Source organism: Pan troglodytes, chromosome 11 (genome assembly GCF_028858775.2).
Source record: "Pan troglodytes isolate AG18354 chromosome 11, NHGRI_mPanTro3-v2.0_pri, whole genome shotgun sequence".
NCBI lineage: Eukaryota > Metazoa > Chordata > Mammalia > Primates > Hominidae > Pan > Pan troglodytes.
Window position 1 is genome coordinate 13163206 of NC_072409.2, and position 17510 is coordinate 13180715.

A 17510-nucleotide genomic window follows, 5' to 3' on the forward strand; every position below is an offset into this window, starting at 1 on the left:
CTAGCCTGGGCAACAGAATGAGACTCCGTCTCAAAAAATAAATAAATAAAATAAAATAAAATAAAATTTACACATTCTTTTACAAAATCATTGATAAATTTTTTTAAATAATCAGATGAATTCTAATATGTATTTGCCTACAAGATTTCCTGCTTGTCTTGTAGTTATATTGCTATAATGGGAGAAAAAGCTTAAGAGAAACTGTTCTAGATTAAAAGCAACTAAAACAACATAACCAAATGCAATGCAAGAGTCTTGACTGGCTCTTGATTAGAAGGAAAAGAGAGAAAAGCCACTTTAGGGACAACTGGAGAAATTTAAATATGGACTGGATACCAGATGATATTAGAAAAGTATTGTTAATTATTATTAGGTGTGATATTGGTATTGTGATTACATAGGAGAATACACTGCTTTTAAGAGATGCATGCTTATGTGTATATTTAGAAATAAAATGTTAGGGCCAGGCATGGTGGCTCAGGCCTGTAATCCCAGCACTTTGGGAGGCCGAGGCGGGTGGATCACTTCAGGAGTTCAAGACCCGCCTGGCCAGCATGGTGAGACCCCGTCTCTACTAAAAATACAAACATTAGCCAGGCATGGTGACGTGCACTTTGTAATCCCAGCTACTTGGGAGGCTGAGGCAGGAGAATCGCTTGAACTTGGGAGGCAGAGGTTGTAGTAAGCCAAGATTGTGCCACCGCACTCCAGCCTGGGCAACAAAGCAAGACTCTCTCTCAAAAAAAAAAAAAAGGAAGAAAGAAAGAAAGTGTTAGGATGTCTGCAACTTGTACATGGTTCAGCAAAAACATTAAGAGAATTTTTTTTAATATAGCAAAATGTAAACTGTTGAACTGAGGTGGTAGGTATATAATGATCGCTGTGCTATCTTTCAATGGTTTTTGTATGTTAGAAATTTTTCATAATTAAAAAATGGGGTAAAATACTTTAGAAATTCTCAAACTGTGCCTTTCTTGCTGCTTAATTCAATGTAATTGAACAAATATATGACTGAGTTTCGCTGGAGCCTAGCCAAATCGCCTAATCTCAAGGAGCTCACAACCTAATTACAATTGAAATATTGTTCAAGATAGAAAGAGAACATAAAATGTTTTCAATGACACAGCAAAATATGAGCCAATTCATGCAATTTAGAAACTAAAGTCTTCAAACACAACTTTAAAAAATTAACACATGAGGCTGGGCATGGTGGCTCATACCTGTAATCCCAGCACTTTGGGAGGCTAATGTAGGCGGATCACTTGAGCTCAGGAGTTCAAGATCAGTCTGGCCAACATGGTGAAACTCCATCTCTACTAAAAATACAAAAACTAGCCGGGTGTGGTGGCGCATACCTGAATGCCAGCTACTTGGGAGGGTCAGATGGGAGGATCGCTTGAACCCGGGAGGCAGAGGTTACAGTGAGCTGAGATCGTGTCACTGCACTCCAGCCTGGGTGACAGAGCCAGACCCCGTCTCAAAAAAAAAAAAAAAAAAAAAAGATTGAGGAAAAGGGTTTGGTAATTTAAAAAGTATACCAATTTGTTCTGCTTTTCTAAGACACCACTATAATATCAGAGGAGTTCAGGGTCACCAGGAATAGCTTAAATAAAATTTAGACATGAACAACTAAAAGTAGGAAAATTTTTACAATACTAAAGACAACAGAAAAGTACAGACATTAGGAAATAAATCAGTTTGTTTCCTGAAAAGTATCAATAACATGACCATCAAACTAACAATAATAATATTAATATCAAACTAGCATTTATTTAGGAGTTATGCCAAGTACTCTGCTATTCTTTTTCCTAACTGAACTCTTACAACCCTGTGACAGGTGTACTCTCATTATCCTCATTTGACAGTTGAGAAAAGTATTGACATATCTAGTATGTAGCTAAGTCAAGATTCAAACAAACTCAGTTCTGTCTGACTCGAAAGAAGCACTTGCTCTCAATCAACTAATCTAAACATTTTGTCACTAACATCTACTTTAATTTCTAGTTCTGTTAAAAATTTACTCCTTAAAGTTCCTGTTACCTATTGGTTTTTATAGAACTTTATTTGGCTTCTGATGACATCTACTTCATTTGAGTTTACACCGAAATACCACACAAAACATAGTGTCTCCAGCCCTTATCTCTTGACTGAGCTTAAATTCTTTATTTCCTCTACCTGCAAAACATCTGAATATCAAGACAGAATTTCAGAATTGAAAAGTCTATTAAAAGCCATTTCTCTCAGCACCATAGGAAAGTTTGAAAAAAAAAAAAAAACCATTTTAGCTGGGTACAGTGGCTCACGCCTGTAATCCCAGCATTTTGGGAGGCTGAGGCAGGTGGATCACAAGGTCTGGAGTTTGAGACCAGCCTGACCAACATGGTGAAACCCCGTCTCTACTAAAAAATTCAAAAATTAGCCGGGCATGGTGACACGCGCCTGTAGTCCCAGCTACTCAGGAGGCTGAGGCAGAAGAATTGCTCGAATCCAAGAGGTGAAGGTTGCAGTGAGCCGAGATCACGCGCTGCACTCCAGCCTGGGCGACAGAGCGAGATTCTGTCTCAAAAAAAAAAAAAGCCATTTTGGCTGGGCGCAGTGGCTCATGCCTGTAATCCCAGCACTTTGGGAGGTGGAGGCGGGTGGATCACTTGAGATGAGGAGTTCGAGACCAGCCTGACCAACACTGTGAAACCCTGTCTCTACTAAAAATATAAAAATTGGCCAGGCACAGTGGCTCACGCCTGTAATCCCAGCACTTTCGGAGGCCGAGGTGGGCGGATCACGAGGTCAAGAGATCGAGATCACCAACATGGTGAAACCCTATCTCCACTTAAAAACACAAAAATTAGCTGGGCATGGTGGTGCACACCTGTAGTCCCAGCTACTAGGGAGGCTAGGGCAGAAGAATCGCTTGAAGCCAGGAGGCGGAGGTTGCAGTGAGCCGAGACTGCACCACTGCACTCCAGACTGGCAACAGAGTCAGACACCATCTCAAAAAAACAAAACCAGAAACAAAAACTTTATATATATATATATAATATATTTATATATATATAATATATTTATATATATATTTTTTATATTTTATATATAAATATAAAATTTTTATATATTTTATTTTATATTATATATAATATAAAAATGTATATATTTTATAAAACCATAAAATACATATTTATATTTTTTTGTATTTATATAAATATATATAAATATATATATTTATATAAATATATTTTTATATTTATATAAATATATATATTTATATAAATATATATAAATAAATATATATAAATATATATTTTTATATATAAAACATAATATATATATTTTAATATTATATATATATAAAATATATAAAATTAGCTGGGCATGGTGGCAGCTGCCTGTCATCCCAGCTACTCGGGAGGCTGAGGCAGAAGAATCGCTTGAACCCGGGTGGCAGAGGTTAGAGTCAACTGAGATCACACCAATGCACTCCAGCCTGGCCAACAAGCAAAACTCTATCTCAAAAAAAAAAAAAAAAAAGCCATTTCTCTACTTTAATTCAGCAATTATTTCTGAAATGTATTCACTGTGCCAGGCACTGACAATACAGAACAAAACAGACACAATCTCTGTCCTCATAAAGCTTAGTCAACTGTGAAGCTAAGAACAAGGAAATTACAAGTCACTACAGGTATGATGAAAGGAGACCTAAGAGTCCAATCACCCAAGATTCAAACATATCCTAGAGCATAGCAATCTCCCTTCTAAAACCAGCAACTCTTTCAGACTTTTCTATTTCTGTCATGGCACAAACAGGCTCCTAGACTCCAAACTCAGGAACCATCCTCTCCTCAGCAAGGTCTGTCACCAAGTTCTACTCTCACAATTGTCCTTTCCTTTTGAATTGTTCTGCAAATAACCAAATTCCATATCATAAATCCATGACAACTGGAAAAATTTCCTAACATGTTCCTATACTTCAAGTTTCTTCTCTCTCCAACCTACCCTACACTGTCAGATTGGTATTTCCAAAGCAACAGTTAATATAATCCTTCCCAATCCCTCCAGAATTCCTTTTGAAAGCCATTAATGATTTCCCAATAGTGCCAGAATATATTAAAACATCTGCAGAAGTCAGGAGAGCCTGTGTGCTCAATTAAGACTCCCCTTAATTAATACTCCATACTTCCAGTATCAGAAGCCAAATGGAAGCCCCAGAAAATCCTGCATGTATTTGGCAAGAAGATCTTCTCCTCTCCATTCCCTCAGCCCTTACTGCCAACCCCATCAAAATCTACCCTGGACCAGCCGGGCATGGTGGTTCACGCCTGTAATCCTAGCACTTTGGGAGGCCGAGGCAGGCAGATCACTTGAGGTCAGGAGTTCAAGACCTGCCTGGCCAACATGGTGAAATCCCTCTAGTAAAAATACAAAAATTAGCCGGGCTTGGTGGTGCACACCTGTAATCCCAGCTACTCAGGAGGCTGAGGCAAGAAAATCACTTGAACCCGAGAGGCAGAGGTTGCAGTGAGCTGAGATCACAACACTGCACTCCAGCCTGGGTGACAGGGCAAGAGTGTCTAAAAAAAAAAAAATCTACCCTGGACCACCAAGTCTTAGTTTAGTCTGCCCTTTATTTCTGTTCATGTCAATCATAATAAAGTCAGAACTTCCAGGTCATCCTTTATCCTGCAAAACCAAATCTCTAAACAGCTTTGTGTTTCTTTTGTTGTTGTTGTCTTATGGTTTGGTTTTGTTTGCTGAGACAGGGTCTTGCTGTCATCCAGGCGGAGTGCAGTGGCGGGATCATGGCTCACTGCAGCCTCTATCTCCCAGACTCAAGCAATCCTCTCACCTCCGCCTCCCGAGTAGCTGTAGGTATATGACACTACAGCCAGCTAATTTTTAAAATTTGCTTTTTGTGGAGACAGAGTCTCACCATGTTGCTCAGGTCTCAAACTCTTGGGCTCAAGCAATCCTCCCACCTCAGCCTCCTAAAGTGCTGGGATAACAGGTGTGAGTCACCGTGCCTGGCACCTGGATAGCTTTGTACATCACCTCTTCCTACTTCACCTCCTGCTCCTCCTTACCTCTTCAATCCTTTTCACAGTGGCTCCTGGAACACAAGTTCAATTATCAGAAAATCTGTAACTTGAACCTTTTCTGGAGAGGTTCTCTTTACCTTCCTGCCTTAACTAAAATCTGGCTTTCCCATGGAAACATGGCTTCCTCTATAGACCTCTTAGGTAAGACTGTTTTCTCTCCCATATCCTTCACACTATGGGTCCACTTTCACACCACTCTTCCTCCCTCCACCATTAAAAACCCCAGCTTTGAATCTCATTTCATTAAACCATACCACCTATCATCCTCCCTCTCTTGCAGGCACATACTACAGTCTTTTCTTACTTCTCCAACACCACACAACTCCAACAATCATATGACCCCACAACAAGACTTTCAAGCCATTGATCTTACCACCTTTTTAACTAACCTTCACCTGCTTCCTGTTTTTGCTTCCCTCCTTACCTAGCTAGTGTAAATCCCATGGCCAATCATTATAATCACTTCCTTGAATGCACCCTCAACCTGCCCTCCTCACTAGACTAAACCGCAATCCCAGTTAAATCAAATGTTCTGCCTCATCCACACATGTAGATGGGGAAACAAACACACATGACAACGCTAGTATCTTTTTTTTTTTTTCCTTAGATAGGGTCTTTCTCTGATGCCCACGCTGGAGTGCAGTGGCATGATCACAGCACTGTAGCCACGACCTCCCAGGCTCAAGCAATCCTCCCTCCTCAGCCTCCTGAGTAGCTGGGACTACAGGTGTGTGCCATCACACCCAGCTATCTTCTTCTATTTTTCTTGAGAGATGAGGTCTCCCTATGTTGCCTAGGCTGGTCCCAAACTCCTGGGCTCAAGTGAGCCTCTTGCCTTGGCCTCCCAAAGTTCTGGGATGGAGCCATTATGCCCAGTCTTTTTTTTTTTTTTTTTTTTTTTTTTTACTTTGAGACAGGGTCTTGCTGTTGCCCAGGCTGGAGTGTAGTAATGTGATCACGGCTCAATGCAGCCTTGACCTCCCAAGCTCAAGCAATCCTTCTACCTCAGCATCCAGAGGCTGGGACCACAGGCATACACCACCACATCCAGCTAATTTTTTATTTTGTAGAGATGGGGTCTGATTGTGTTACCTAGGCTGGTCTCAAACTCCTGGGCTCAAGTGATATTCCTGGCCTTGGCTGGGATTACAAGTGTGAGCCACCATGTCTGGCTATTATCACTTTAACCCCATTATCACAAACCCTAGATGGACGCTTACTGTTGTGGCACATGCACACTGTATTTTCCCAATCCATCCCCCACTGTCCCACTCTCCAAGGCAGCTAATTCATACCATTTCCTCTTCTCAAACTTCCAACACCTCTTCCCTTATCCTTATTCAGCTCCGCACTTTTGTCTTCATTGAGAAAAATGAAGCAATGAGAAAGAGACTTTCCACAAGCTCACAGTATCATACTTACATTGACTTATCTACATCTATGCTCTTTCTACTTGCTTTTACTTTGAATGAACTGCTTTTCTACTGGTCATTGCCAATCCTCACTTGAACACTGGCTTCCTCCCTTCATATTTACTTAAAAGCAATGCTAAAGAAATCCAACCACCCTATCCCCACGTTCATATTTTTCTCTCTACTGGATCATTTTCACCAACATATAGACTTGCTGTCATTTTTCATCTTATACAAAAAGAAATCTCTCTACTTCACTTTCCCCTCTCAGCTTCCATACCATTTTTTCTCCTTCCCTTTACAACAAAACTCTTTCAAAAAGGTGTCTTGCCTCTCATCCACTCCTAAACCCGCACTCATCAGTTTTGCTCCACTACTCAAAACTACTAGTGTTCAACAATAAACATGCTACTAAATCCATGGTAAATATCATTCCTCCTCTTCCTGACCTAACAGAAGCATTTGAGATGGTTGACCTCTCTCCTCTTTAAGAAACTTTCTTTGACTTCTAGGACACCCACATTCTCATGGGTTTGCTCCTGTCCTTCTCCACTCAGTCTATCTCCTTTGTTGGTTCCCTTATCTCCCTGATTTTGAAACACTGGATAAGTTACCCCAAGGCTCAATCTTCAGACCTTTTTCTTTTCTAACTAAACTCACTTCCTAGGCGATCTCATTCAGTCTCAATCATTTTTAAGTACCATCAAAGTGATAACAGTTCCCAAATTAATACCTCCAGTCTGTCCCTTTCCCCTGAATGCCAAATCCATATATGCAACTGCCTAGTCAACATCTCCCTTGGGTTGTCTAATACGCATCTCAAAATTAAAACATGTCCAAAACTGACCTCATCTTCCCCTAAAAAACACCTGTTTCCCTCCCCACAAAAAGATGGCCTTTCCCATCTCAATCAATGGCAATTCCATCCTTCCAACTGCTCAGGCCAAAAACTCTATCATTCTTGACTCCCTTCTTTCTCGTAAATCCTATACCCAATCCATATCAAATCCTGATGTGTATCTTCAAAACACATCCAGAATCTATCTACTTCTCAACACTTTTACTGCTACCATCCTCCTGTCCCAAAGCACCACATATCTCACCTGGATTACTGCAATAGTTTCCTAACTAACTCTGCTTCAGTCTTTGCTCCTAGTCTACTATGAACACAGCAGCCAGAGTAAGCCTGTAAAGCATGAGTCAAATCATAGGGCTCCTGTGTTCAAAATCCTCCATATGTTCATCTCAGCTCTCCATTATCTGCTCCTCACCACCTTACCTCTCCTACCTCACCTCCTATTACCAGGAGACCATAAAATTCATCACTCAATATCTGGACTCTATTGGGAGTAAAAGTAGGCAGTATCAATAATTTCAAGACAACAGACATAAACAAGAACATATAGTCACTCTATTACTCTCTCCCTCATCCATTCTGCTCCAGCCGTATTGTCAGACGTGCCAGACACACTTCTACCTTAGTACCTTTGCACTTGCTCACCATCCCAGACCTCTCACTTCCTTTAGGTCTTTACCAAAGTATCATGTTCTTCAGTGAGTTTGGCCACCCTATGTAAGATTTCAGCCTCTACTATGCCACACACTTTCCCTGCATTGTTTTTTCTCCTTAGCACTGAGCATACTATACATTTTACTTATTTATCTCATGTATTGACCATCTCTGTAAGAAAATCTCAACTCCATAAGAAAAGAGATTTTTGCCTAATTGGTTCCCTTGCAGTCATCACTGACCATAAGAGAGCCTGGCACATCACAAGACTTCGGTATGTACTTGCTAAATGAATGTAAGAATGGGCCGGGCCTGGTGGCTCACGCTTGTAATCCCAGCACTTTGGGAAGTTGAGGCGGAAGGATCATGTGAGCCCAAGAATTCAAGACCACCCTGGGGAACATAGTGAGACCTCTGTCTCTTAAAAAAATGAAAAGGAGGTATTTCAATGACATATTATTATTAGAGGCTTCAAAACAAAAGGTAGAAATAACACGGAACAAGGATGTAGTCCTTTGGTGGATGGGAAAAGAAGATGTGAACAATATAAATTGTCATTAAATATTAACTAAGGCCGGGTGCAGTGGCTCAAGCCTGTAATCCCAGCACTTTGGGAGGCTGAGGCGGGTGGATCATGAAGTCAGGAGTTTGAGACCAGCCTGACCAGCACTGTGAAACCCCATCTCTACTAAAAATACAAAAATGAGCCAGGTGTGGTGGTGCACGCCTGTAAATCCAGTTACTCAGGAGGCTGAGGCAGGAGAATCGCTTGAACCCAGGAAGAGGAGGTTGCAGTGAGCCGAGATCGCGCCACTGCACTCCAGCCTGGGCGACAGAGTGAGACTCCGTCTCAAAAAAAAAAAAAAAAAAAAATTAACTAAAATAAACACACTGCACCAAAAACATTAAAAACAACATCTGGAAGTTTCATATAAGACTTAAAGTAGGCCAGAAACGGTGGCTCACACATGTAATTCCAGCATTTTGGGAGGCCAAGACAGGCGGATCACTTGAGGTCAGGAGTTCAAGACCAGCCTCGTCAACATGGTGAAACCCGTCTCTACTAAAAATACAAAAACTAGCTGGACATGATGGCACATACCTGTAATCCCAGCTACTCAAGAGGCTGAGGCAGGAGAATTGTTTGAACCTGGGAGGCAGAGGTTGCAGTGAGCCGTGATCACACCAATGCACTCCAGCCTAGGTGACAGAGCAAGACTCCATCTCAAAAGATATAAAATAAAATAAAATAAGTAAATAAATAAATGACTTAAAGTAGGAATAAAGGTACAAAGTTGCTCAAAATTTTCAGTTATTCTTTACCCCTCAGAGATAATTTCCAAACTCCTTGGTTTAATATTCAAAGCACAATCTTGCTTCAATCCACCCCTCCAATCCTAATTTATGCTATTTCCCTACATAAACTTTCCTGCTCCTGCCAAACTGGCCTTCCCATTTTTCTTTTATTTTTTATTTTTGAGACAAGGTCTTGCTCTGTCACCAGGCTGGCTGGAGTGCAGCGGCACCATCATGGCTCTGTGCCTCCCCAGCTCAAGCAATCCTCCCTCTACAGGCATGCACCACCATGCCCAGCTAATTTTTGCATTTTTTGTAGAGACAAAGTTTAGCCATGTTGTAGAAGCTGGTCTCAAACTCCTGAGCTCAAGTGATCCACCTGCCTTTGCCTCCCAAAATGCTAGGATTACAGGCATGAGCCACTGCGTCCGGCCCATTTTTACTTTGAGTTCATCGTCATGTTTCTATATTTATATCTGGCCCCCTCTCATGCAGATGTTCCAATTTCCAAGACCAGACTCAATAAAACCTTCCTTTCCAACCATACAGTATGCACATGGCAATAAATCTCAACTCTGAACTCCTGACACACTGATTTTTTTTTTGAAATGGAGTTTCACTTTTGTTGCCCAGACTGGAGTGCAATGGCACGATCTCAGCTCACTGCAACCTCTGCCTCCTGGGTTCAAGAGATTGTCCTGCCTCAGCCTCCCGAGTAGCTAGGATTACAGGCACCCCCGACCACGTCCAGCTAATTTTTGTATTTTTAGTAGAGACGGGGTTTTGCCACGTTGGCCAGGCTGGTCTCAAACTCATGACCTCAGGTGATTCACCCACCTCAGCCTCCCAAAGTGCTGAGATTACAGGCGTGAGCCACCGAGCCCGGTGAAACTTTTGATACCACCAATTTGAAACCATTTTTTGTACTTTCATCTTTAATGTCTATATCCTGTCTTTCCGTGTCCTCAAAGGCATAGGGCATCTCTTAGGCGTATCTATCCCCAGCCTCCAAACCATGGCCAAACATAAGCAGCTCTCAATATTTTATCTTTGCTAATATTTGCATTGTCAGCAGTTGCTCTATGAATAAGAACATAAGTAAAATCAAAGAATTTTTAAATTAACATTAGGCATACCTAAAATAACAAATATAATTTTTTCCTGAAATTCACGAGCAGTTTCTAAGTTAGTTTCTTTGTAGTAAAAAAAAAAAAACTAGACTTTGAAAACCTGTAAGGTCAAGAGCTGGCCAGGAGTGGTGGTTCATGCCTGTAATTCCAGCACTTTGGGAAGCCAAGGCAGGCAGATTGCTTAAGCCCAAGAGTTTAAGATTAGCCTAGGCAACATGGCAAAACTCCATCTCTATCAAAAAATAAATAAAAAACAAAGAAAACAACAACAATAAAAAAATTTGCTGGGCATGGTGGCACACAGCTGTTATCTCAGCTGCTTGGGAGGCTGAAGTGGAAGGATTGATTGAGCCCAGGAGGCAGAGGTTGCAGTGAGCTATAATTGCGCCACTGCACTCCAGCCTGGGTGACAGAGCAAGGTCCATCTCAAAACACGTATATTAATATATATATGGCCAGGTGAAGTGGCTCACATCTATGGACCCAGCACTTTGGGAGGCCAAAGCAGGTGGATCACTTGAGCCCAGGATTTTGAGACCAGCCTGGGAAACATGGCAAAACCCTGTCTCTACAGAGAACACGAAAATTATCTGAGTGTGATTGCGCATGCCTGTAGTCTCAGCTACTCAGGAGGCTGAGGTAGGAGGATCACTTGAGCAGGGAGGTCAATGCTGCAGTAAGCCAAGACTGAGCCACTGCACTCCAGCCTGACCAACAGAATGAGACCCTGTCTCAAAAAATAAATAAAATAAAATAAGTTCAACAGCATTACCATATTTTCTATAAAAACGAAACAGATGGGCCAGGTGCAGTGGCTCACACCTGTAATCCCAGCACTTTGGGAGGCCGAGGCAGGTGGATCACCTGAGGTCAGGAGTTTGAGACCAGCCTGGCCAACATGGCAAAAGACCATCTCTAACCAAAAATAGAAAAATTAGCCGGGTGTGGTGGCAGATGCCTGTAATCCCAGCTATTCGGGAGGCTGAGGCAAGAGAACCACTTGAACCCAGAAGGCAGGAGAATCACTTGAACCCGAGATCGGGCCACTGCACTCCAGCTTGGACAACAGAGGAAGACTCTACCTCAAAAAAAAAAAAAAAAGAAAAAAGAAAAAAGAAATAGATTATGCCCATGCATATTAATCAGATTTTGAGAAGTTCAAGTTTTTCAACTCATGTTTTAACACTTATCACTGAGAGCACAGTAAGGAGATTTTAGTGGCAAGAGTGAAGCACACTGGATTTCTATATCTTTCCATAATGGTATACAGGAGGGGCCAGCAAAATATGACTTTCAGGTCATATTTAGCCTGCTGCCTGTTTGTATAAATAAAAGTTGTATTGGAACGAAGCCATACTCACTTGTTTATATATTATCTATGGCTGGTTTCATGCCACAATGGCAGAGCTGAATAGTTGCCAGAGTCCTCCACAGTCCATGTGGCCCACAAGTCCAAAATATCTGCTATCTAGCCCTTCACAGAAAAACTCTGCCAACCCCTGATAAGCAAGCACATCTACTCTAACGCAAAGCACAGAGAGGAGGCACTGCCTGATAAGGTGAAATTTATGAATTACAAAATACAGTCATGCGCCACATAAAGACCTTTCAGTCAACCATGGTGAAACTCCAGTGGGCCCATGAGATTATAATGGAGCTTTTATACAATATTCTTACTGTACTATTTTTCTATGTTTAGATACACAAACACTTACTATTATGTTACAATTGCCTAGAGTATTCAGTACAGTAATATGCTATACAGGTTTGTAGCCCAGAAGAAAATAGGCTATGCCATATAGCTTAGGAGAGCAGGGGACTATGCCACCTAAGTTTGTGTAAACACACTCTATAATGTTTACACAATGACACTGCCTAATGACACATTTCTCAGAATGTATCCCTCTCATTAAGGACCCATGACTGCACATTAAAATTCTGAAGGAGGCCAGAGGTGTGGTGTCTCAAGCCTGTCAGTCAGTGCTTTGGGAGGCCGAGGAGGGAGGATCACTTGAGGCCAGGAGTTCGAGAACAGCCTGGGCAACATAATGAGACCCTGTCTCCTTAAAAAAAAAAAAGTTGCCAGGCGCGGTGGCTCACACCTGTAATCCCAGCACTTTGGGAAGCCGAGGCGAGCGGATCATGAGGTCAGGAGATCGAGACCACCCTGGCCAGCATGGTGAAATCCCATCTCTACTAAAAATACAAAAAATTAGCTGGGCATGGTGGTGTGCACCACCAGCTACTCAGGAGGTTAAGGCAGGAGAACTGCTTGAACCTGGGAGGTGGAAATTCCAGCAAGCTGAGATCGCACCACTGCACTTCGGCCTGGGTGTCAAGAGTGAGTCTCCATCTCAAAAAAAAAAAAAAAAAGTTCTGGCGGGGCTCAGTGACTCACGCCTGTAATCCCAGCACTTTGGGAGGCCAAGGCGGGTGGATCACTTGAGGTCAGGAGTTCAAGACCAGCCTGGCCAACATGGCAAAACCCCATCTCTACTAAAAATTCAAAAAAATTAGCCAGGCATGGTGGCACGTACCTGTAGTCCTGGCTACTTGGGAAGCCTGACGCAGGAGAATCACTTGAACCCGGGAGGCAGAGGCTGCAGTGAGCTGAGATCATGCCACTGCACTCCAGCCTGGGTGACAGAGCGAGACTCCATATCAAAAAAAGAAAAAAAAAAGTTTCAAGGAAAATACATATATTACAAATGTTAACAACTATATCTAAATGAACTCCTCTGACTAAAGAGAAGGTCTCTAAGGTAGGAAAAAAAATATTTCCAACTTTTTATGGGATAAGAATCACATTTCAAGTTTTCGCTATTGAGAATTTCTAATTAATGGTATCCCAAATTAATGATATGTATCTAGCAATTCAAAACTCAAAGTAAGGTCAGGTGTGGTGTCTCACACCTATAATCCCAACACTTCAGGAGGCCAAGGTGAGAGGATCACTTGAGCCCAGGAGTTTGGGACCAGCCTGGTCAATACAGGGAGACCCCATCTCTACAAATAATAATAATAATAAATAGCCAGGTGGAGGGATGTACGCCTGTGGTGTCAGCTATTCCAGAGGCTGAAGGCGGAGGATCACTTGAGCCGGGGATGTCAAGGCTGCAGTGAGCCAAGACTGCGCCACACTGCACTTCAGCCTGGGCAACACAGCACGACCCTGTCTAAAAAATAAAAATAATAAGCTGGGCGCGGTGGCTCACACCTGTAATCCCAGCACTTTGGGAGGCCGAGGTGGATGGATCATCTGAGGTCAGGAGTTCGAGACCAGCCTGACCAACATGGTGAAACCCAGTCTCAACTAAAAATACAAAATTAGCTGGGTGTGGTGGTGCATGCCTATAATCCCAGCTACTCAGAAGGCTGAGGCAGGAGAACTGCTTGAACCTGGGAGGCGGAGGCTGTGGTAAGCCGAGATCACGCCATTGCACTGCAGCCTGGGTGACAGAGCAAAACTCCCTCTCAAACATAAATAAATAAATAAATAAATAAATAAATAAATAAATAAATATAAAAATAAACTTTAAGTAACAGCTAGAATTCAGGTAAACAAATGAATCACCTCTTTATTAACCCAATAATTTCAGAAATAATGTTGTTAGAAAGTCATTAAAAAAAGACCATTTCCTACTTTCTTAATTTCTACAAAGACTATTTTAATTAACATAGGCGAAAGAATACTAAAACTGGAGTCAGAAGATCTGATGAATTTAAGACTGAACTCTGACACCTATTGGCAATGTGACTTGTGGCTAGGCACTTCACCAAAGTTTATTTCCTCATCTTCAAAATTGGGATGATGCCCTTATCTATCTCAGATGGTATACTGTAAGATAACTGTAAAGTATAAATTGCTGCAGAGTGTAGGATATCATTATTCTTATCAATTAAAAGGTAGGGTAACTTTTTATCATTTCCTAGGGGCAATGAGACAAGACGCCATATCCATCACATGACAAAATTGACCAAAATGACTTTTTCATCAAAGTAAGTGGGAAATATCAAAGTCGTAACTAAAGAGGTAAAACAGACTACCTGCTAACATTATGAAACTTACATGTGTAAAAGACTTAACTAAAAGTAAAAGTAAAAGTAAAAGCCGACTATCAGGCCAGGAGTGGTGGCTCATGCTTGTAATCCCAGCACTTTGGGACGCCAAGGCAGGTGGATTGCTTGAGGCCAGGAGTTCAAGACCAGCCTGACCAACATGGTGAAACCCCGTTTTTACTAAAAATAAAAATTAAAACTTTTTATTTATTTTATTTTTTGAGACGGAGTCTCGCTCTGTTGCCAGGCTGGAGTGCAGTGGCGTGATCTCAGCTCACTGCAACCTCCGCCTCCTGGGTTCAAGTGATTCTCCTGCCTCAGCCTCCCGAGTAGCTGGGACTACAGGCATACGCCACTATGCCCAGCTAATTTTTGTATTTTTGGTAGAGACGGGGTTTCACCACGTTGGCCAGGATGGTCTCAATCTCTTGATCTTGTGATCCGCCCACCTCGGCGTTCCAAAGTGTTGGGATTACAGGCATGAGCCACTAAAATTAAAATTTTTAAAAAATTAGCCAGGTGTAGTGGCAGGTGCCTATTGTAATCCCAGCTACTTGGGAGGCTGAGGCAGAAGAATCGCTTGAACCAGCAAGGAGGCAGAGATTGCAGTGAGCCCAGATCCCACCACTGTATTCCAGCCTGGGTGACAGAGCGAGACTCCATCAAAAAAAAAAAGCCAATTATCTTTAAGAGCATTATGAGTAATATAGTGTGCTTCATCCACACACATACATTAATGTATCTAATTCAAGACAATCTAATTAAAAATTACACAATAACATCTAAATGTAATATAGTATGCTGAATGGGATCCTGAACAGAAAAAGGACACTAGGTAAAAACTGAGGAAATTGGAATAAAGTATGAACCTTATTTAATGATAATGTATCGATATTAGTTCACAATATTGTAACAAACTGTCATAATTGAAACAAATGTACTATGCTAATATAAGATGTTAATAATATGAAGACTTGATCTTGATGCTGTCTCTGTACCATCATCTCAATTTTTCTGTAAAGCTAAAATTGATCTAAAAAATAAACTCTAGGTTGGGCACAGTGGCTCCCACCTGTGATCCCAGCACTTTGGGAGGCTGAGGCAGGAGGACTGCTTGAGGTCAGGAGTTCATAACCAGCCTGAACAATATAGCAAGACTGTTCTCTACAAAAATAACAAAAATTTAAGTCTACCTTTTAAATTAAACAAATAATATACTTCTAAATTCAAGTATCTGAGTTAGCAACTTTTTTCAGTAAGAAAAATTATACAAACTTGAGAGCAGCATTCGAACACTGTAATTATCACAATCTCTAACCACCACTGCCTAGAAAAGGGAACGGCTCCCATATGACATTCTGGAACACATTAACATTTGTTAACACATTATGGTGTTTATCACACTAAAAATATTTTTTCTTTCAGTTCACTGTGATCACAAATGAAACACAGAAACTTCATGAAACAAAATTTCCATAGCTATATTACATTTGCACTAATTTCTGATCAATTGAAGCAAAGGAAATATATTTTCCAGCCAGAATAGTTTAAGAAAAGCTACTTTTTATATTGACTTCCACCTAATAGCAAATCTTTTTTTAGGCTATTAGAAGTAGTAACAGTTGGCTGGGCACGTTGACTCACGCCTGTAATCCCAGCACTTTGGAAGGCCGAGACGGGCTGATCACAAGGTCAGGAGATCGACACCATCCTGGCTAACACGGTGAAACCCCATCTCTACTAAAAATACAAAAAATTAGCTGGGCGTGGTGGCAGGTGCATGTAATCCCAGTCACTCGGGAGGCTGAGGTGGGAGAATGGCGCGAACCCAGGAGGCGGAGTTTGCAGTGAGCCAAGATTGCGCCACTGCACTCCAGTCTGGACAACACAGTGAGACTCCGTCTCAAAAAAAAAAAAAAAAAAAAAGTAGTAGTAACAGTTGAGCTTGAAGAGTTTTAACTGATCAACAGTAAAGAATAGGGTGCTTAGGAAATAAAAACAGTAATAACTACCACACATTTCAGGCCTGCCAGGTGCTAGACACCAACTACGGGCTTTTCATGGATGGTCTCATTTATTCTTTTTTTTTTTTTTTTTTTTTGAGATGGACTTTTGCTCTTGTTGCCCAAGCTGGAGCGCAATGGCGCAATCTCGGCTCACCACAACCTCCGCCTCCTGGGTTCAAGCGATTCTCCTGCCTCAGCCTCCCAAGTAGCTGGGATTACAGGCATGTACCACCATGCCTGACTGATTTTGTATTTTTAGTGGAGACAGGGTTTCTCCATGTTGGTCAGGCTGGTCTTGAACTCCTGACCTCAGGTGAGCCGCCCGCCTTGGACTCCCAAAGTGCTGGGATTACAGGCGTGAGCCACTGTGCCCGGCTCTTCTCATTTATTCTATATAACATTCCTGAAATAGTTGTAATAACTATGTTTTGGCCAGCGCAGCGGCTCACGCCTGTAATCCCAACACTTTGGGAGGCCAAGGTTGAGTGGATCACCTGACGTCGGGAGTTCAAGACCAGCCTGGCCAACATGGTGAAACCCCCATCTCTACTAAAGATACAAAAATGAGCCAGGCATGGTGGCGCGTACCTGTAATCCCAACTACTCAGGAGGCTGAGGCAGAAGAATCGCTTGAACTCAGGAAGCATAGGTTGCAGGGAGCCAAGATCTCGCCATTGTACTCCAGCCTGAACATCGCACCAAGACTCCATATCAAAAAAAAAAGTCACTGAATAAATAATAGTTCAAATAGTAAGCACATTTGGGAAAAATCATGATGTTATCTGAGGATTATGTATGGGAAAGATTTTTATATACCGATGCCTACACTTTGGCAGAACTATTTTTTTTATTGTGCACATACTTTTCCTCAGTGTTTTTTTTTTTTTTTTTAATTTTTAATTTTTTTTTTTTTTTTTTTTTGAGATGAAGTCTCACTCTGTCACCTAGGCTGGAGTACAATGGCACGATCTCGGCTCACTGCAACCTCCGCCTCCTTGGTTCAAGTG

The 17510-nt window shown here is 41.7% G+C and overlaps 1 protein-coding gene across 42 annotated transcripts in view; it reads right to left on the minus strand.

The window, feature by feature from the left end:
- The window catches only part of GAPVD1 (GTPase activating protein and VPS9 domains 1), a 109172-nt gene that overhangs the window by 72992 nt on the left and 18670 nt on the right, over positions 1 to 17510 (minus strand). For 12 of the 42 annotated variants that reach the window (XM_063788321.1, XM_063788314.1, XM_063788323.1 and 9 more), the window contains one exon: positions 9115 to 9236. The exons of 26 other annotated variants lie outside the window; for them this stretch is intronic. The gene's annotated coding sequence lies outside the window, so the exon portion shown is untranslated. Of the gene's footprint in view, positions 1 to 1355; positions 1477 to 9114; positions 9237 to 17510 lie in introns of those variants that run through there. 4 more of the 42 variants (XM_063788316.1, XM_063788311.1, XM_063788313.1 and 1 more) reach the window with 1 other exon arrangement.